The sequence below is a fragment of the Camellia sinensis genome, chromosome 8, assembly GCF_055761805.1.
Source record: "Camellia sinensis isolate YWXY chromosome 8, ASM5576180v1, whole genome shotgun sequence".
NCBI lineage: Eukaryota > Viridiplantae > Streptophyta > Magnoliopsida > Ericales > Theaceae > Camellia > Camellia sinensis.
In genome coordinates, this window is record NC_138968.1 from 171079943 (window position 1) to 171102863 (window position 22921).

Genomic DNA, 22921 nt, shown 5'->3' on the forward strand with positions numbered 1-22921 from the left:
ATTTGATTTTCTTTTAGTTACAAAACTTTTAGTAACCAAATGTTTTTTTTTTTTTTTTCCCTTTTTATTGGCTACAAATCATTTAGTCGGCAAAAACATGATATTCTGTTTTATTACAAATATTATAATGTGTCCATAACCTATCTGTATTCCATGCAACCTGTAATACGTGTATAAATAAAATGATACATAAACTATCAATCATTCCACAACATCCGTATACAAAAAATAAATTGCGTTAACTGTCCAAGTACATACAAACGAACTATTGTCCAAACTAAAATAATAATTTCATACAACATATACAATCATACAAAAAGTAAAACCCTCCATATACAAAAATTACATTTACTATACCATGTGAAATGACAATTTGGCACGGTACAAATTACCATCGTAATCTGTACTACGACAAAAGGTGATGTATATACCAAGCCAAAAATACATCTATGTATCACGACAAAAAATCATATATCTGTACGGCGTCAAAAGGTGATCCATCTACCATGCCAATAATTATCTGTTCGCTATCAAAAATTTCTGTATCAGGAATAGTTGATTGCACAAAAGCCAGAGACGACAAAAGTATTATATTACTTCTATACAAAAGTACAATTTCTTCTCCATACACCAAAATATCTCTGCAAGTCTACGCAACGAAGTCATCTACAAAAAACAAAAAAAAAAAAAAACATTAGAATTGGACCCAAAAATGCCCAACTTCATGAATGAATTTGGAAACAAGTGACAAATAAAAATAAGTAACAAGCAACCTTCCATGATGAATCAATTATCAGTCATTGTACAGTCTTTCTAAAGTCTTTTGTTATAAGGAACATTGTTAAATGCAAAACAATCATTACTAAATCTTTCATCAGTAACATAAAGCTAATGTAACAATTTTCTATTTGTATGCAACATGTATCCAAATTCTGTGGCTAAACTAATATCAAAGCCCAATGTGAATAGAAAGTATTTTTTTTACCAACTTCCTCATTATTTATTTGCAAAAGGCGCTTGAATCATTAGATTGGATATAAAACTATCAGTGCTTATTAATGTATGTTAGTGCCATTTTAGAAAGGATATTAGAACATGTGATAAAAATAATAACACACGTGTGTACATTCAAAAAATTAGCAAGTTTAAAACAAAGCGTAAACTGAGTTCATATTGGTTTCTAAATATTTTTCCCATAATTTTCCATTACTATACATCTCCAATACATTCCGTCAGTTGTCACAAGTCCTATTTGTAATGGGAAAGCTGCCCATGAGAGTCAAACAGAGGTTCGGGGGCTGTTTTGAAGTTTCACCCCCGAAACGCCCTATGTCGACTAAGTTTTCAGCGTATTTGGCTCTAAATCCCTACTTACGAGTCCAAATAACATTCTGTCATTTGTCACAAGTCATATTTGGCATGGGAAAACTGTTCGTTTCGGCCACACTGCGGTTCAAGGGCTGTTTTGAAGTTTCGCCTCCGAAACGCCCTTTTTCGACTAAGTTTTGGACGTATTCGTCTCTAAATCTCAACTTACGGGTCCGAATAACATTTCGTCAGTTGTCAAAAGTCCTATTTAGCATGGAGAAACTGTTCGTTTCGGCCACGCGGAGGTTCGGGGGCTGTTTTCAATTTTCGCTACTGAAACGCCCTTTTTCGACTAAGTTTTGGGCGTATTCAGCTCTAAATCCCAACCTATAGATCCGAATGGGGAAGCTGCCCGTGTTGGCCACATGGAGGTTCGGAGACTGTTTTGAATTTTCGCCCCTAAAATGACCTTTTTCGACTAAGTTTTGGACGTATTCGTCTCTAAATCCCAACTTACGGGTCCGAATATCATTCCGTCAATTGTCACAAGTCATATTTGGCATGGGGAAACTGTTCATTTCGACCACACGAAGGTTCGGGGGCTGTTTTGAATTTTTTCTCCCGAAACGGCCTTTTTCGACTTAGTTTTGGGCGTATTCGTCTCTAAATCCCAACCTACAGATCTGAATATCATTCCGTCAGTTGTCACAAGTCATATTTGGCATGGGAAACTGTTCGTTTCGGCCACACGGAGATTCGGGGGCTGTTTCGAATTTTCGCCCCCAAAACGCTCTTTTTCAACAAAGTTTTGGCGCATTCGTCTCTAAATCCTAACCTACGAGTCCGAATAGCATTCCGTCAGTTGTTACAAGTCATATTTGGCATGAGAAAGCTGTTCGTGTCGGCCACATGGAGGTGCGGGGGCAATTTTGAAGTTTCGCCCCCGAAATGCCCTTTTTTGACTAAGTTTTGGGCGTATTCGCCTCTAAATCCCAACCTATGGGTCCGAATAAAATTCCGTCAGTTGTCACACGTCCTATTTAGCATGAGGAAGCTGTTCGTGTCAATCACATTGAGGTTCGGGGGCTGTTTTGAATTTTTGCCCCCAAAACGCCCTTTTTCGACTAAGTTTTGGGCGTATTCAACTCTAAATCCCAACCTATATTCCGTCAGTTGTCACAAGTCATATTTGGCATGGGGAAACTGTTCATTTTGGCCACACGGAGGTTCGGGGGCTGTTTTGAAGTTTCACCTCCGAAACGCCATTTTTCGACTAAGTTTTGGATGTATTCGGCTCTAAATCCCAACCTATAAGTCCGAATAACATTCCGTCAGTTGTCACATGTCCTATTTGGCATGGGGAAGCTGCCCGTGTTGGCCACACGGAGGTTCGGAGGTTGTTTTGAATTTTCGCCCCCGAAACGCCCTTTTTCGACTAAGTTTTGGGTGTATTCGTCTCTAAATCCCAACCTACAGGTCCGAATAACATTCCGTCAGTTGTCACAAGTCCTATTTGGCATGGGGGAGGTGTTCGTGTCGGCCACATGACGGTTCGGGGTCTGTTTTGAGTTTTCACCCCCGAAAGGCCGTTTTTCGACTAAATTTTGGCGTATTCGTCTCTAAATCTCAACCTACGGGTCCGAATTACAATCCGTCAGTTGTCACATGTCCTATTTGGCATGGGGGAGGTGTTCGTGTCGGCCACACGGCGGTTCAAGGGCTGTTTTGAATTTTCGCCCATAAAAGGCCGTTTTTCGACAAAGTTTTGGCGTATTCATCTCTAAATCCCAACCTACAGGTCCAAATAACATTCCGTCAATTGTCACAAGTCCTATTTGGCATGGGGGAGGTGTTCGTGTCGGCCACACGGCGGTTCGAGCCAAACAGATAGCATTACAACATTATATGCAGATAACAGATAGCATTACAACAATGAGCTCAATGGATATGCAGATAACAGATAGCATTACAACGTTATAACAGCACAGCACTGGTGTTGGTGCCAAACAAAAGAATCTCCATTTGTCTATTGTTCCAACTAGCAAGTGGCCATACTCAATACTATTTGGCACATTAAATTTGTATTGTCACAGAGAGCAGCTCAATTAAAAATACACTACACTAAATCGGCATGAATAAATATGTTTTGAAGGCCATTAAACGATAGACAACATCAAGAAGCAGACATGGCAAATCAGATGCAGTCTTGTTTGTGGAACTTACCTGCCGAGCAAGTGACTCAATTTTTTATACCATCGAGTACATTTCGGCTGGTAACCTAAGATCATAACCTAGATATCATCAGCCAATAAAACCTGTGATAACATCATAAATGATGATCAAGTCACATTGCAATGAAAAACAAGAACAGAAGCTTCAAGGAACTATAAATGAAGATGACAAGTTTGCACATCACATAAATATAAGAAAGGCGAAGTAAAACACCTTAGTTTGGGTTTGGGAACTTATGTACGGTTTTGAGACCTCTTATTTCCAATCCATTCCTGTCTTATATAATTCCAAAGAAGACGACCTGGACAAATGAAGGATTAAATTTAGTAGACAAAGAAGCACACTACTGGAGAAGTCTCATATGGGAGTGCCCTTAAAAGCTCTTTGTGGCCTAGGGGAAATGCAAAGCATTTAACTTAACAGATCAGTAATATAAAACATGTATTGTGGAAGTTACTACATGCTTGTTAAATCAGAGCGGCATGGATATTGGGGCATTTTCAAAATTTGATCAAGTGCCCAGACTCCATAGTCCACAGACCAAAAATAGAAAAAAAGAAAAAAGAATTAGTGGTTCCAACCATACATCTATCCAAAGAACCACCTCTAATCTAAATAAAGATTGATAATCATCTAGTTCACAGTTTTGGGGCCTAGAATATCTTAGAGGATGAGTAGAGGTAATTTGTCAGAAACAATGGCTAAGCAACACGTTGATTGATATTATGGGGAATGCAAGCAACCATTCTGGTAAGCAGTTAACAATAGAAAGAATTAACTTACTTTTTGAATTTTCCATGATTTACAAATTCAGTAGGATTACTTGTGCTTCCAGCACTGTTGTGGGGATCTAGGGGCGGATTTGATGTGCTCATTGATGATCCACTTCTCTAGGACTGAACAATACTATTGTCCATCTCACAAGTGTTGGTGCTCCAAAAATCCTCTGAAATGCTTGATTTCTTAACTGTTTGGCCTCGAATTCTCAGTCTCTTGGATGGCTTGTTGACAGCAATTATCAGAGGGGGCTTAGTACAACATCTAAGACAACCTCTGCTCTGTTGCAAATAAGGTTTATAACCATAAAAATGATTAGTACAAAAGAAAATGGGGAAAAAACAATGCTTTTTTTCCAATTTTTGACAAACACCTATGTTATTATTTATAACTAATTATTATTTGGTGCGTCTTAAAGTAAACTAGGCTTAATTCCTCTGCTTTTCTTTTTCTTTTCTTTTTTTTTTTCCAGCAGCAATCTCAGTTAAGTCAAGTCTTCAGAAAGTAGCGTCCATGAATTAACTAACAAGACCATGATATTGAAAAATAAGACAAGATCTGTCAATGAAGTTAAACTAAAGAAATTTGGCCATGTGGTATCTGCTTATTAGCAGAAAATCCTGTGACGGCATGATATATGCCAATTAAACATTTTGCAGAAAATTTACAAACAATACAATCCACTTATAAATGGGGCATTGGGGATATATAAATATATATAATCTATTTTCCCATTTATAAATAATGCACAATAATTGATCAATATGTCATAGAATAACCAAGTTAAAATTCCAAAAAACATGGAGATCAATATATCATGTTGTTGAAAGATGCTTGGTTTAGGAATTCATAGCATCCATATCAAATAATATTGACAATGTATCCAAACTATTAGCAGCAGATATAATTTTAAAAACAAAACAAAACAAAAACCAAGTATTATTACTTTAAACTACTTTAATGTTAAACTAATGACACAGTTAGATTACATGGTGCACATGGAGCCACACATGCACAAGATAAAATGTGGTAACAAGGAAACTACATTATAAATCACCCACTTTATTCATCAAGTTGAATAGATAACACGCTTGACATCAAGACAAAGAACAATAAAAGAACAGGAAGGAATTACAATAACATAATTAAATAAATAGAATGCCTCACATCCAACAAGTTCTTATTTGTTTGTCGTAGGGAGAAATATTTGTAATAGTCAACTAGCAGTTACAAAGTATGGGCTGGCCATGGGTATTAAGCACATTGGGTGAACTTATCATTAGCTTCATTTAGAAGAGTCAAGCACAATCCCAGGCATGGGTAAAACTGAAAACGATAATTGAATTCCAAAAAATGATTATATCAGTAGGAAAATGCGAATGAAATTACAAAAGGGAGGGTTATATATGGAAAATAGAACTATGGAGACAAGATGCTTTACACACCTTTGGAAATACTATTCATTGTTGCCAGAATCCAACATGAGTATTGGATTCTTCCAACTATTTGGTTCTCTCAGTGAATCTTGTCATCTAGTTACTTCCTTTTCCATGACCATACCATCCAGTCATCCACTATAGGATGTGAAATCAAATTACTGATTGCGGCTTCAATCAGTTTTATATAAACCTCCAACACTTCTCTTTTTCAAACAATTCAGACTCAATAATTTAAGTTTATCTTTCCAAATTGTTGCAAGTGTCTCTACCACAAAGGTTAAGATGCCATAGATTCTAACAATATCTTCCCTAAATGTGCCACAAATTCCTTGAAATGTTCTCAAGCACATTTGTGTTATTATGTAAATAATAAGATTAAAAAAAATGGGATGCCTACAAAATCTTCCAACTGTTTCTATCATAGAGATTAAGATGCCTTCCAACAATATGGTCATTAAGTATGCCAAAAATTCCTTGAAATGTTCTCAAGCTCAGATAGGTATGTTTTTATGTAAATAATAACACACACACACACACACACACACAAAAAAAAAAAAGAGGGGGATACCTACACAATCCTACAAGAACCAACAATAGAACAGAAAAATACTAAAAAATCCTATGAAGGATCATGTTCAAAAAATAGTTTGCTCTAATTCAAATCACCTAATCAAAAACTCTACCCAGCCGACAATGCTTATTTGTATATACTTGCAAATTAGAAAAATCATTCTTTTTACAGCTTGAACAGATATGATGCCTCGTTTTTTAAGAAATTATTTGGAAAACAGTCTCCCAAAATTGCAGAAAAAATATTTTTTTTCCACACCATAGTACCTTTTTATCATTGAAAACAGAATCAGTTCTTAGGGATAATGCCAAACAAACCATCGCCATCCTCACCAAAAAGTCTTAAAATATTGAAAATTATTAGTTCAAAAATATATTTTTCACCAAATGGTTTTAAAATATTTAAAATCACTTGGAGTTTTATCTAACCCACTTGAAAATAATCAGAAGATACCACCACATTTGCATTTGTAATATAATCTTTTCATGACAATTATTGAAAATCCACCCAAGTGGAAAAAATGCAGGTCTGATCCATTCAATTAAAACGTTAAAATTGAAATCTCAACTCAATATATGGTTCTTCCCTGCCAAAAAACACTAACCAACTTTGGAAACTTGAAAGAAATGAAAGGTGTAGCCAAAGCCATTGATTGTATATATAGTTTGACATTTTGCAATTCTGAAAGCTATTAAAACCAATACATAACCGTCTGTGTATGAGTTGTTCTCATATTAATCTACTTGTTTTTTTTTTTTTTTCCAGATAGGAGTGGATGAAAATGATCAGAACTTTGCTTTACAATCACATTTTAGCAGCCATACATGCAAATAAATACACAATCAATGTGTATGAGTTGTTCTCATATTAATCTACTTTTTTTTTTCTTTAGACATGAGGGGAAGAAAATTATCAGAACTTTGCTTACAATCACATTTTAACAGCCATACAGCAGTTTTTGGATTCTTAATTGTATTCTCTCTTCTTTCATGATATTCTTTCTTGGGTCTAGAGGAATAAGAAATAAATTTATTAAATATTAAAACCCAAACCACTATGTGACTTCAGACTACAACAGAAGTAGAAGAAGAAGATAAGTAATTTTTGATTTGGGCATTGCATCAAACAGTTGGAGGGCGCAAGATGTAACAGGAAGAAGAAATTCATGGGAAAGAACAAATGTATGAAAAGTACAAATCAACAGCTACGAATACAATTCAATATGAGGACAAACCAAACTCAGACACAGAGAGCCAAGAGAGTTCTCAATCAAGCAACCATAGGATAATGAAATTAAGAATTGGATTACACAACTAATGGCATATGGAAGTTGAAGAAGGGCATACCTCGTCTGTTTCTTGAACCAGATTGACAGCAATTTGCATGTTGAATGTTGTTTCGAGAACAGACCAATCGGTTGAATGTTGTTTGTGGAATGAACTATGTTTCTAAGTTGAGGGTAAAATACTTCAAATCTCCATGAATATATTCATTATTTACCAAGAGAGATCAAGCCTCTGCATCAAAATATATATATATATATATATATACAAAACAAAAAAACCCTAAATCTAGAACAAAAATCACAACCAATTTACTCGTTTCCTAGAAATGAAACTCCTACAACATCAAAAAACAAAACAAAACAAAACAAAAAAACCCTAGAGCTATAGTGAAATGGGGAAATAGAGGAAGAGAGAGAGAGAGAGAAATACCTGCATCAAAATCAATGGGCTTGAGACGGTGAGCAATGGTGAGTGACGGTGACGATGAGACAGTGAACCGACGGAGAGCGATAGGCAGTTCGACGGGAGTGAGAGCAAACAATGTGTTGATTGGTTTTTCCTTTGGTGTATGTATCGATACATACAGAGAAATAAAATAAAATAAATATTAAACATAAACCAAAATCAGGCGGCAAATTTGTGTTCCCACCAAAAAAATTTAGTTTTATTCCTGAAATCATTTTGATCACTGAAAATAACCTTTGCCGACTAAGCGGTTTTTTGGTCGCCCATTGAGTAACTTTTTAATAACTAAATTGTATTTTAGTCACCTATTGAGCGCTTTTTAGCGACTAACTATTTTTTAGTCGCCTATTGAGTCATTTTTTAACTACTAATTGTATTTTTAGCCGCCATTAAGTAATACAGCTACTAAAAAATTTTAGTAACTAAAATATGAACCATTGTCGACCAAAACAAATTTTAGTCGCCAAAGGGCTGACTTTTGGTGACTAAATTCATTTTAGTCCCTAAATTTGGTCGCCAAAAGTGCGAATTGTTGTAGTGTGTCTCTATAGTAACCACTTCTTTTACAAGCAAGTGTAAGTCTTGGTTTTTGCCATTGCTTCCCGCATCTAATGTTTTTATAACAATGACAAATACAGTCTTCTTTCTAATGTCAGAAACTCATTTAATTAATGTTTCATGACTACCACAAATCTAAAGATAATAAATACATTTATACGTCAAATTATTAATAAAACTCAATCCAAATTAAAAATAAGTAAAAATCGTATTCATAAAAAAAAAACTTAACAAACCTCATTTGTAATGAATTCATGACTAAAGTCCACTAATATTGTAGTACTTGCATTGTTGCAATAAGTATAAGTATAATCTTTCCAAGCAAAAAAATATAAAATATAAAAAAAAAAAAATTGAAAATACATGGTAATGAGAAACTGAACAAATTAAAAAAATTCGGTTTGGGGTTACCGAAAATGTATCTTTCATTCGGTAGTTGGTTACCAGACTTATATTTTTTGTTCGACAATGTGATGCCGGACTATTTTATTTTGTTCGATTTCGAACCACCGAACGAAAGTCGAATACCAGTCTAGAAAAACGAAACAAAAACCTACCAAATAAAATAAAAAAACTCACCATTTCACTTTTTTGATGGTTCTTCACCACCGTTTCTTCATTCATTGCTTTCTTTAATGATCAAAATACTATGATTCTCACTTTTTGAAAAGAGATGTGTAAAAGAAAAGAAAAATTAAGAAAGGAAAAAGAGGAATAGGGATTGAAGACCAAGGGATGTAAGAAGATAACAAAATATATTTAATTTTTGTGTTTTGTCCTTAAAGGTAATTTTGCACATGGATAAAATTAGAAGGAAAAAAAAAACTCATATAAAGGGAGTAAAGAGATAAAGTAGTGGTGTAAGTAGAATCACCCTTTTTTGAAATTATCAATTTATTAGGTAAATTACACTTATCCCCTAAAGTTTTATTCATTTCCCATTTTGGCCCTTTAAGTTTGATTTTTTCACATTGACCCTTTATCTTTACAATCCTTCTCACTTTCGTTCTTTATGTTTGCAATCCTTCCCACTTTAGCCATTTAAGTTTGATTTTTCTCACTTTAGCCCTTCATGTTTGTAACCTTTCTCACTTTGACTCTTCATGTTTGCAATCCTTCCCATTTGACTCCTAAACTAACTTTCATCAAAAAAAAGTAGCAGAATTTGTCACATCACGAACACTGACAAATGATATGTTCTCTAGTTTACCTTTTGTTTTTTTGCATAACCCCATAGTGATCCAAAAAAAATTTGCGTATTTCTTGCAGAATATGGTACCAGCAATCTATTTGAGTTGCAGTGAGACAATGAACAAATGGGAGGAGTTAGTGTCAGGAAAAAAAAAATCATACGAGTTGGATGTAAGGCCTTATCTCTATAATTTGACATCTGACGTGATCTCTCAAACAGCATTTAGAAGTCAGTTATGAAGAAAGAAGGAGAATTTTTAAACTCCAAATTGAACAATCTCATCTTTTGAGCAAAGCTCAACAATCATTAATTCCAGGATCAAGATATATGTGTCTAATATACTGTAGTAATTTGGTAAATAGCAATTGAAAATGTCATACAAAAAATAAAATGAAAAAAACAATTTTGAGTTTGTTTTGAATTCCATTTTAGGTTTCTACCAACAAAGGCGAATAGGAGAATGAAAGAAATCAACAACGAAGTGGAAGCACTTGTAAGGGAAATAATCAATGAGAAAGAGAAAGCCATGAAAATGGGAAAAGCTGGTTGGAATGATAATTTATTGGGTATTCTACTAAAAGCCAATCTAAAAGAAATTGAAGAACATGGAAATGACGAGGCAAGAATCAATATTCGAGAGGCGATCGAGGAATGCAAGCTATTCTATTTTGCTGAGCAAGAGACCACCGCTAATTTGCTTGTTTGGACAATGGTTTTGTTAAGCTAGCACCAAAACTGGCAAACTCGGGCAAGAGAAGAGGTTTTGCAAGTTTTTGGGAACAATAAGCCAAACTACGATGGGTTAAATCGCCTTAAAAGTGTAACAATGATATTGAGTGAGGCTCTTAGGCTGTATCCTTCTTCAATAATGCTTATGCGAGTTATTCACGAGGAAACAAAATTAAGGGATATGACATTACCTGTGGAGAATATGTGTTATGGTACCAACAATCTTTGTTCACCATGACCGTGAAATTTGGGAAGAATATGCAGAAGAGTTCAAACTAGAACGATTTTTAGAAGGAATTGCTAAGGCAACTAAGAAACAACTATCATTCTTTCCTTTTGGAGAGGGTTCGAGAATATGCATTGGGAACAATTTTGCAATGACGGAAGCAAAAATGGCAATAGCACTGATTCTTATCAATTTCTCTTTTGAGTTCTCTCCTTCCTACACTCATGCTCCATCTTTCATCTTCATACTTCGTCCCCAATATGGTGTTCACTTGGTTTTACACAAGATTTAGTGTCAAAATCTTAGTAAAAAATGTAATATCAATGAAGTTAGAGCCCCAAAAAACGAAAGTTATGCTCTTTGGCATAAGTGAAAATGGTTGATAGTTGTTTCATATTTGTAGCTGCTTGTGTAATATCAGTGTGTGTAAATGAATGTAAGTGTATTTTGGGAGGTTTGAACAATAAAAGCTTTTGTCAAATAATGTATTGTATAATGTTTGCATAATGCTCTTGTTGGCACCATAAAATATTATTATTATTATTATCATTTTCAAGACGCGTGGTATCCTCTTATTCATTTGGACGTTAAAAAAAGTTATAGAGATGATGGAGAATATGAAGGACAAAGTGGATGAGTGGAAGGACACATAGCAAGACAAGAATGAAGATGGAAGAAATGGGTAGTTACTAAGTAGTTATTACTGTATTTTTTCATCTATAAATAACCATTAATGGCTACATTGTAAAGGATCCAGAATTCATAATCAAAGACAATTGATTTCAATATTTCTTGTCATTTTCCTTATCTTAGGAGTAATTTAACATAGATTTATATTTCGAAGTATTTATTTTCAGTATTTCCTTTTCGAAGCATTTTATGCACTTCCTTTTCGAAGCATAGGAGTAGAGGTAAGTAATTATTACTTTGATTGTCACTCAATCGTCTTTCTCTGTTCCTCTTTTTTCTTTTACTTTTTCTTTTCTCTACACTTGACAATTTTCAAGTCCTCTTCGTTGAGGCAAAAGAATCGTCAACACAATCACTTGATAATTGGCTTGAATTTAATCTGCAAGGATTTTTCAATCATTGCTGGCACGCTCGCAATTACAAAAATAACCTTCGAAAGCCAGAAAGCCAACATATATTTTTGGCACGCCCGATGGGACGTCAAGTGTAAAAAATGAAAAATGAATTGGATTTGTCCATTTCCAATAGCCTAGATAAAATCTATTGGCATAAACAAAAAAAATTGGATCTTCAAGAAGAGATCCATTTTCTTGATGAAAAAAACTTTCATCCCTTACAATACTATTTGGTGGAAGAAAAAATGCACCATTTAATTGGAGAAATTCATCAACTTGATATGAAAAATTGCCAATGGAATGATGAGTTATCAACTCTCATTACCAAGTCTTTAACTGAGGCTTTAATGGCCGGAATTGGTGAATTTTTTCAGAATTTTTTCATGGTTGAAAATAGCAAAAGCAAAGAGTTGATTTCATCAATGACTCGAGAGGTTCAAGAACCCATTTTTAAAGAGCCAAATTATGAAATTAACATAATAAAAAATCATGTTCTTGAACCAAATTTGGCTAAGAATGATGTTCCATGCATGACTCGGGGGGTCCAAAAACCAAATTTTAGAAAGTCAAGTCATGAAAATAACATATTTTCAAACATGGCTAAGAATGATGAACAATTTGATGTTCATGAATTTGAATTTTTTAAAATTGTTCAAAATGTCAAGTTGTTTGAATTTTTAAGGCCATCTTGTACTATGGTTCTTGGTGTTCAAAACCTGCTTTGGATTTGTGGATCACACCAAAATATAATTCTGATGATGTGGCTAATAAAATTAACAAATTGTTCTTATGAGTTCGAAGCCCTAAGAACAGGGGATGACCATTTAAAATGTATGAACCTGACTAGGAAAAACCTATGCATTTAAATAAGTGGTTGAGAATGACTTATCTTTTCAAATTGATGCCCAGTTGTTTGTATGTACACAATCAAAGCATCAAAGATACATTCGAAGCATTAAGAGTTGTTTCGAAGGATGATTACTTCACCTTTGAAGCTGTATAAAGCTTTGAAGATACATTCGAAGCATCAAGAGTTGTTTTGAAGGTTGATTACTTCACCTTCGAAGCTGTATAAAGCTTTAAAGATACATTCGAAGCATTAAGAGTTGTTTCGAAGGTTGACTACTTTACTTTCGAAATTGTATAAAGCTTCGAAGATACATTCGAAGCATCAAGTCTAACTTTGAAACTTCATTATAAGTATCATCATCCTATATCAATGTTTCTAACCTTCGAGGGGTGATGTTGTTTCTTCAAAGTTGTGCCACAAGACCTTCGAACGATGAATTTGGTCTTTTATACCACCTTCGAAGCTTGTTATTAGTCATCTAGTCATAATTTCATACTCATTCGAAGCACTTTATTGGTGCTATTATATCATTCGAAGCACTTTGTTGATATTATTCGAAGCACTTTATTGCTTAGATTAGTCATGTGCTTGGTTCGGCCCTTCAAAAATTTAAATAAACATCATTTTTAAGGGCCGCAGGGGGTAATATTGGCACCATAAAATATTATTATTATTATTATTATTATTATTATTATTATTATTATTATTATTATTATTATTATCATTTTCAAGACACGTGGCATCCTCTTATTCATTTGGAAGTTAAAAGAAGTTATAGAGATGATGGAGAATATGAAGGACAAAGTGGATGAGTGGAAAGACATATGGCAAGACAAGAATGAAGATGGAAGAAATGGGTAGTTACTAAGTAGTTATTACTGTATTTTTTTCTCTATAAATAGCTATTAATGGCTACATTGTAAAGCACCCAGATTTCATAATCAAAGACAATTGATTTCAATATTTCTTGTCATTTTCCTTATCTTAGGAGTAGTTTAACATAGATTTATATTTCGAAGCATTTATTTTCAGTATTTCCTTTTCGAAGCATTTTATGCACTTCCTTTTTGAAGCATAGGAGTAGAGGTAAGTAATTATTACTTTGATTATTCACTCAATCGTCTTTCTCCGTCTCCCTCATTCTTCTTTTAATTTTTCTTTTCTCTACACTTGGCAATTTTGAAGTCCTCTTTGTTGAGGCAAAAGAACCATCAACGCAATCGCTTGATAATTGGCTTGAATTTAATCTGTAAGGATTTTTCAATCCTTGCTGGCATGCTCGCAATTACAAAAATTACCTTCGAAAGCCAAAAAGCCAACAGCTCTTATAAAGGCTTGATAGAACATGTTTTTTTAGTCTAGGAGGTGATGCCATGAAGGAACACTTAGGAGGCGTTTAGAAACATTTTATAATTTATTATTTTTATTTATAAAAAGTATTAAACATGTTTATATATATATATATATGTATATATGTATATATTTTGAAAATGAGAAAAAAAAATCCGTAGATATGCATTTAAAAACTTATTTTAAAAAACAAGCAATAGGGTGGTCGGTGAGAGGTGGTGATTGGAGGTAATTAGGCGGTTGGAGCAGATGGAGAAAGGAGGAGGGAATGCAAAAAAAAAAATTACATAATAAGGGATAAATTTATAATTTCATTTATCCAAACATGTAAGGTAAATTTAATTACTACAAAAGGTCCTAAATGGTGAATAAAGAAGCGCGAACACGGCATAGTGCCTGTTTGGTAAAACTTTTTTTTAGCTTAAATCAGCTTTTGGCTTAAATTAAGCTATATTGGTGTGTTTGGTACAACTTATGAGGCATAGATTATAGCTTAATTTAAGCCATTTTCGGCTTAAATCTGAAAGTTGCTCCAAGAGTGCTTAAAATTTTGACTTAAGTGCGCAGCTGGTGTGGGGGCATAAAATTACTTAAATGCCCTTGTCAATACCCAAATATTACTAAAAATCCAACTATATAAATCCTATTTCACAAAACACTGTTCATTGCTCACTTGAGAGAGAGAGACAGAGGCGATTTCAGGTAGAGGTTTTTCGGCAAGGGTGATTTCCAGCGGAGGCAAACCACAGTTCTCTCTCTTCTCTCTCTCTCTCTCTCTCACTCATGATCTGAAACTCTTACCGCCATCGTGATCTGAAACCCTAACCGGAGCATCACAATTTAGTCGGAGAACCAGAGCTCTCCCCCTCTCTCTTTATCTTCGCGATTTGAAACCCTAACTGGAGCATCGCAATTTGGTCAGAGAACCAGACCTCTCAACGAACCAGAGCTCTCTCTCTCTATCTTCACGATCTGAAACCCTAACTAGAGCATTGCGATCTGGTCGGAGAACCAAAGCTCTCAACGAACTAGAGCTCTCTCTCTCTCTCTCTCTGCGATCTGAAACCCTAACTACCGCCATCCCTCTCTCTCTCGATCTGCGTTGTTTGTCACTGTCGCGGTCGCGGTTTACATTGAAACCCTAGCCACCGGCAGATCTTCGCTGACAGCGTTAAAACCCTAAAACAAATCAATATTAATTAAAAAATCAATATTAATTGGTATTAATTATTAATAAATAAATATTGTATATTTTTATATTAATTAAAAAAGAAAAAATTGTATATTTCTAAAGAAAAAGAAAAAAAATCAATATAATTAAAAAATCAATATTAATTGGTATTAATTATTAATAAATTAATATTGTATACTTTTGTAATGAATTATTTATTAATTGATACTATTTAATAACAATTACAATTGTTGATTATTAATATTAATTGATACTAATAAAAATTAATTATTAATATTAATTTATACTAATTAATAATTTTAGTATTAATTGAGACTAATTAAGCCATTAATTGATTTACTATTAATAATTTTAGTATTAAATTATGCTAATTAATCCATTAATTAACACTAATTAATTTATAATGAAAAAAATGAAATAATTTTATAACTATTAATAATTTTAGTATTAATTGATGCTTATTAAGCCATTAATTGCCACTAATTAATTTATAATGAAAAAAATGAAATAATTTTGTACTAATTGAAACTATTAATAATTTTAGTATTAATTGATGCTTATTAAGCCATTAATTGCCATGAATTAATTTATAATGAAAAAAATTAAATAATTTTATACTAATTGAAACTATTAATAATTTTAGTATTAATTGATGCTTATTAAGTCATTAATTGTCACTAATTAATTTTTAATAAAAAAATGAATTAATTTTATACTAATTGAAACTATTAATAATTTTAGTATTAATTGATACTTATTAAGCCATTAATTGTCACTAATTAATTTATAATGAAAAAAAATGAAATAATTTCATACTAATTGAAACTATTAATAATTTTAGTATTAATTGATGCTTGTTAAGCCATTAACTACCACTAATTAATTTATAATGAAAAAAATGAAATAATTTTATACTAATTGAAACTATTAATAATTTTAGTATTAATTGATGCTTATTAAGCCATTAATTGTCACTAATTAATTTATAATGAAAAAATGAAATAATTTTATACTAATTGATACTATTAATGAAATGATAATTGTTGTAATACTAATTATATTAACTTTTATTAATGAAATAATTTTTTTAAAATTAAAACTGAAAAAAATGACAAAATAATCATTTTTATATATCATATAAGGGCAAAAAGGACAATTATAAGTAAAAAGTTATTTTACAGCTTATTAACCAAACACTACTCTGCTGCTTAAATTTATAATCCCAAAGTTGCACCAAACAGGCTAACTACTTATGTTTACAGCTATAAGCCATAATCTGTTAAGCCATAATTTATAATATTTTTTCTTAAGCTCTACCAAATAGGACCATAATGGGCTGAAAGCAGCAAAAAGGTTAGCTATAAGACATCGGTGCCTCAAATGGTATAGTAGAAAATAAAAATAATAAAATAAATACTTTTGTAATTTTATTTATCTAAGCTTATGTGGTAATTTTGACTTTTTTAACCAAAATATGATGTAAAAAAAATTATTTGTTTAGAAAGAACTTTTTAACTCTTTACGAAAAATTGTGTAATAAAATAATATAAATAAAGTAAAAAAAAGAGTAAATTGACATTTTTGCTCTTCAATATTGTTGTTCAATCTGTCACCATGTGATTTCACCTGACATCCTGTCAGGTGAAGTGATGCAGTAGAAATTATTGCAGCATTCAGCAATATAGGCTTAGGTGATACGGGAACATGAATACACATTGCTACCTTAACCCATTTTTTTCATGTAAAAATATTTTTTTTTTTAAAAAAAAAATCTACAAATTGGACTTCACCAATTTTGTAATTCAGAAAAAAAAAAAAGTCATACAAAAAAAAATCTATTGCAATTTAATTGACGAAAACGTTTTGTTATAAATTGTGGAATGTAATAATTGTATTAATTTTTTTTCCAAAAAGTCTTTTCAAAGCTTATTACAAAACAATTTTCACAATTTCGTCGACAATTGTATATCTGTCCAAATTGTTTTCCAACCTTCATTAAAAACTCGTGAACACATCAATGTCAAAACAAATGCAAAACGCTATTTTTCTCAAAAAATATATAAAAAGAAATCAAATATTATACTTCACCAATTTGGTATTCCGGGAAAAGTTCCCATAAAAAAAAAACAAATAATTTATGAAAATGTTATGTTATAATTTGTGAAATGTAATCAGCTTGTTTGGTTTGGTTTTTTAGGATTCACTTATCAAAAAATTAGAATTAGAAGTATTCCGTACTTTTGTTTTGCACTGAATAATTTTAATATTGTAAGCAATTTATTTAAGTATTATATACACCGAACATAAAAAACACGGAAAAAAATGTGTGAAAAGAATCGTGAGAAAATAAAATAGCAACAATAAAAAAAGTGTTAATCAATAATGTACAATTTTTGTATTGTTGTGAAATTATTGTATAATATATTTTGTCACAAATTTTGTAGAAACATGTACAAAAACAGGTCTTTCGAGAAAAGCACATAAAAATTGTTAATGGTAAATGTAGTCACTCAAAACCAAAAAAAAAATCGGAAACCAAAAACAAACAATACAATTGTAGGCTTTTTGTACTTGAACACAGTGAGTAATTTTGTACTTGAACACATCTTTTGACATAAATGCTGGGTTTGGACAAAAACAAAAAAAATACTAGAAAATAAAAACACAAAAATGAGGGGTAAAAAGGTCATTTGACCTCTGCTAAGTCCACCGATCACGTGATTACAACGTAGGGTAGGCGTGTAGGATAAAATTGTATAATTTTTGACTTTTTTAATAATTTTTTGACATTTAAAATAAAATAAGCGTATGCCGAACAAGGCCTTAATTATTACTAGAGATTGGTGCAAATTTGTAACTAAATTTAATAATTATGACAGTTATATGAAGTAATTAGAGAGAATTGAAGCAGTTACTATCATGTTTTGAGAAATTTTGAAAATATTAAAAAAAAAAATTACAAAAAAAAAAATCCTTGATATTTACGTCAACTTAAATCTTATGTTAAAATATAATAGAATAGAATAAAATAAAGCTCCTAAAAGGATGAATAAAGAAGAAGCCCAAAACATGGGCCGAAAGTTGGTAACTTGGGAAGACAAAAAAGTGCCATTTACTGTAGCAATAGGAAAGCAAATGTAACATATATAATGTTAAAAATATATATTTTATTCATTTTATAATAATTATAAAACAGTAATTAAATACAAATATACAAAAGTATTTGATAAAAAATATCCAATACATATTCCACCCTCTTATCCAAGTGTTAATTATAGTAATTATAAAGCAGTAATTAAATACAAATATACAAAAGTATATAATAAAAAATATCAAATACATATTCCACCCCCTTATCCAAGTGTTAATTATAGTCCTTGTGACGTAGCTACTACGAAAAAATAAATAATACCTTCAAAAATATCCAAAAAAATATAAATTCGCTTGCTAGAAAATCTAGATCTTTTCCATTATATAATAGAATATCTGTCAACTTTGATTATAAATAAACAAAAATAATTTAATTTAATACTCTCGAAGCGATTATTGATACCTATCATATTTCTATCAAAACTAAAAACAAAAGTAATTGCATTATAATTTAGGCTTCATTTGAAAATTAATTATTTTAATTAATTTTTTGAAATTTTAAGAAAAAATATGTAAAAAAATAAAAAACAATAGTAACCTCAGCATTTATTGACTTCTTCCAACCCACAACCATTTTTGACTTCTTTCATAGTTATTGCAACACCCTTTTCAACTTCTCTCATACACTATGTGAGAGGGTAATTTTTGGAAAAATTGGGCCGAGCTTCGAGTTGGGTTTTGAGGCCCAAAGCGCAGAGGACTAGGTAAAAAGGCCGTACTGAATACTCCGGCCTAGAGGGCAAGGTTACTTCGGCCTTGGGGAGACAAAGTTACTTCGGCCCAAGGAGGTGAGTTTATTCCGGCTCAAGGAAAGATAGTTGCTTCGGCCCAAGGAAGAGTAATTCTACTCCGGTCCAGAGACAACTCGGAGTAGGGTCTTGGAGTTAGTCCGGTCGCAGTATGCTCTGGGAAGACCGGCTTCGGAGTTAGTCCGGTCATGACATACTCTGGCTAGGTCAGTCAGAACTTGCTACTTGGAAGTTTGATCTAAGCACACCAAGGCTGAACAGGGACAGCCGAAGTAATGAGTTAAAGGAGAAGACCGAGCTAAGGATAGTTCGGCCTTCTCTGTGGCTCAGCATAGCCCGTGTTATTTCGGCCATATGGTAGTTCGGCCATGAAGAAAACCATCCTACTTGGTTTAAGCAGTGGGGAGGGTGTAAAGGGATAAGCATTATCCTTAGGAGAATGAATCCTAGGAGGACTCTGCATGGAGAAGTACAAGTCCTACTAGGATTGTGCCACGGGAAACTTATAAAAGCCTACAAACATCACCTTGGAGGAGGTAATTGAACATAATCTTTCTGAGAACTTAGAGCTTTGTCTATTTGTCAAGTTTTCTGACTTAGGCATCGGAGAGGTTTCCGGCACACACCCGCCGGCTAGCTCACGTTTGTGTTTTCAGGTGACAAAGCGACGTCGTACGGAGGAGCGTGGACTTGGTCAACAGGATTATACGAGGAGAATTATTTCCTCCCCGTACAATTCTTAGTGATAGGATTGCTAAATTATTTTTATAAAAAATCTTTAAAAAAATAATTTGTATATTAAAAAATATCTAAAACAAGTATAAATATCTATATCCATATTATGTAAGGAAAAAAGGGAAGATAACAAAAATATTTCATAATCTCTCCATCATAATATCTCTCACCAATTTTCAAGAAAAAAATATTAAAACTTGCATTCTTTTTCTCTCCTTAAAAAAATCAGATAATATTGTTCATGAAAGTTGTGGGTATCCATATATATTTTATATATTATATTATAACATAACAAAAAAAAAACAGATATACAAACAAATAAAATTAATAAATTTGATTTTTATTTATTCAGTTAAAATATTTCCTTTACCTCTCAATATCCAATTTTAAATTTTAAAAATCTATAAAGTCTATTTAAACAAATCTAATTTGAAAATATCTTCCACTATCATACTGTAAATCAATAAAACTCACATATCTATCATATATTTAACTCATATCATAATTTACCTAAATAATAATAATTAAAAACAAATAGAAATCACAGATAAATTAAATTTAAAAAAAATTAGATATCCACAACTCCATCTAAAATATATTGAAAAAAAAACAAAAACAAATAGAAACCACACAAAAATAAAGAAGATAAGAATTTAAATATGGATCTAAATAGATATAAGAATATCTAAATTTGAATTATGATTTAGTAATATAATTATCTATTTTTTTGATATATATATCTATTAAAATTTTAAATCACTTAATGGGACAAAATCATCAATTAGATTAAAAAAAACTATTGACTGATTTATTTATTTAATTATTTTAGAAATAATAATTATCCCTTAATTTATGGATTTTAAATGGAAAGATAACAAAAATATTTCATAATCTCTCCATCCTAATCTCTCTCACCGATTTGAAAAAAAAAAATATTAAAACTTGCATTCCTTCTCTCTTCTCCAAAAAAATCCGATATTATTTTTTATGAAAGTTGTGGATATCAATCTATATCTTATATATTATATTATAACATAACAAAAAAAAAATGAAAAATCAGATATACAAACAAATAAAATTAATAAATTTGATTTTTAATTATTCAGTTAAAATCTTTCTTTTGGATCTCAATATCCAATTTTAAAATTTAAAAATCTTTAAAGTTTATCTAAACAAATCTAATGTGAAAATATCTCCCACCATCATACTTTAAATCAATAAAATCACATGTCTATTACATATCTAACTCACATCATAATTTACCTAAATAATAATAATTAAAAACAAATAGAAATCACAGCTAAATTAAATTAAAAAAAAAATAGATACCCACAACTCCATCTTTAATAAATTGAAAAAAAAAAAAAGAAACCACGCAAAAATAAAAAAGATAAGAATTTAGATATGGATCTCAAACAAAATATTACAAACTCTAAATTTGAATTAAGATTTAATAATATAATTATCTATTTTTCTGATGCATATCTATCAAAATTTTTAATCACTTAATGAGACAAATTAATCAATTTTCAAGTCTTATTTAAAGAATAATCTAATTAGTTATCCCAACTCCTAAACTTCGCGAGCACTGGTGGAGGAGCTGACAGATTAGGCAGGGTGAGGTCTAAGTTATTGGGGGTAATATCCTACCATTCCATAAATTTATTTGTTTTTTAATTTTATTTTTTTTCCCTGTGTGATTCTCTCTCTCTGCTGTTGGTTTCGGTTTTAGTGAAATTTATGTGTTTGTTTACAGGTTTGCATGATGGAGACGAATTATTAGTGATTATGGTTTCAATCGAAGTATCTATATATGTTCTGTGCCAAGGATTTTGATCGGATTTTGTTTTCTTAAATGAAGACCATAAAATTGAAGTAAAAAAAATGAGTATCAAATTTTTTATTTTCTATTGTCATTTTATTTTATAGAAAATGTGAAAATTTATTGAGAATTCAAGATTTTATTATAACATTAGATTTTTGTATAATTAGGTAAATTTAAAAACTTTTAACTATCGTTGCGTTCTTTATTTTTATCCTCTTGCTATCCCATTATACCATTACTGCTATTTGTTAGTTTGTTAATTATAATTCAATTAATTAAAAATGAAAGCTTAATATAACTTTTCGTATATATTATCTAAATATAATTTCTATTTTTTTACGTGACTAAATAGTCCATCTTTAGATTGTATATAGAAGAGTTAGATGACTTCTTTTATCTCTAAAAAACCCAATCTATTTTTTTTTTTACTTTTTAATTTTTTAAATTGAAACATCAATTGTGTATGCCCATAAACAAAACTGATAACACTACAACAAAATGCACTTTTGGCAACCAAATTTGGCGACTAAAAAAAATTTAGTCGCCAAAACCTGTGGAATTGGAGACCAAAATTGTTTTTAGTCGCCAAAAGTACAATATTTAGCTACTAATTTTTTTTAGTCGGGAAATGTTGATTATTGGCGACTAAAAAAAATTTAGTCGCTAAAAATGCCACAATTGATAGTTTTGGCTACTAAAATTTTTTAGTCGCTGAATAAAAAACAAAAATTTATTTTCAGCGACTGAAAATTGTTTTAGTCGTTGTAGTTTTGGCTGCTAAATTTTTTTGTCACCGAATAAAAAATAAAAATTTATTTTTTATCTTTGGCGACCAAATGTTTGGTCGCCAAAAATTTATTTTTAGCAACTAAAAAATATTTTAGTCGCTAAAGAATGAAAATATTTGGTGGGAAAATTTTGAATTTTGGAGGGATTACAAAATTAATTGGCGACTAAAATATTTAGTCACCAAATTGCTACTTTTAGCGACTAAAATAATATTTAGTCGCTGTTAGATAACATTTTGGCTACTAAATAAAAATTTAGTCAGCATTTGTCCCTTAATTAATTAGATACAGTCCTCTCTCATTTCACTCTCTCATCATCTCTCTGTCTCTCTGTCTCTCTCCATCGCATGCGACCCTTCTACCGGCCACCGTCCACCACTGTCGCACACGAGCACCCACCTCCTCGCTGTCGAC

The 22921-nt window shown here is 31.7% G+C and overlaps 1 long non-coding RNA gene and 1 pseudogene across 7 annotated transcripts; one reads left to right on the forward strand and one right to left on the reverse strand.

The window, feature by feature from the left end:
• Positions 1-220: 220 nt before the first annotated feature.
• LOC114310958 (uncharacterized) lies at positions 221-8327 on the reverse strand. 7 transcript variants are annotated; one of them, XR_014338689.1, is made up of 6 exons: positions 7988-8327; positions 7674-7944; positions 4324-4593; positions 3754-3841; positions 3532-3623; positions 221-666 (listed from the first exon to the last, which is right to left on the reverse strand). It is a non-coding gene; the product is annotated as an uncharacterized LOC114310958 (long non-coding RNA). The 7 variants fall into 7 exon arrangements; XR_014338690.1 differs by having other exon boundaries at positions 7674-7844; positions 8043-8325; XR_014338684.1 differs by having other exon boundaries at positions 4324-4598; positions 7988-8324.
• Positions 8328-10766: 2439 nt separating this feature from the next.
• On the forward strand, positions 10767-11075 carry LOC114311001 (cytochrome P450 72A225 pseudogene; annotated as a pseudogene).
• Positions 11076-22921: the final 11846 nt, after the last annotated feature.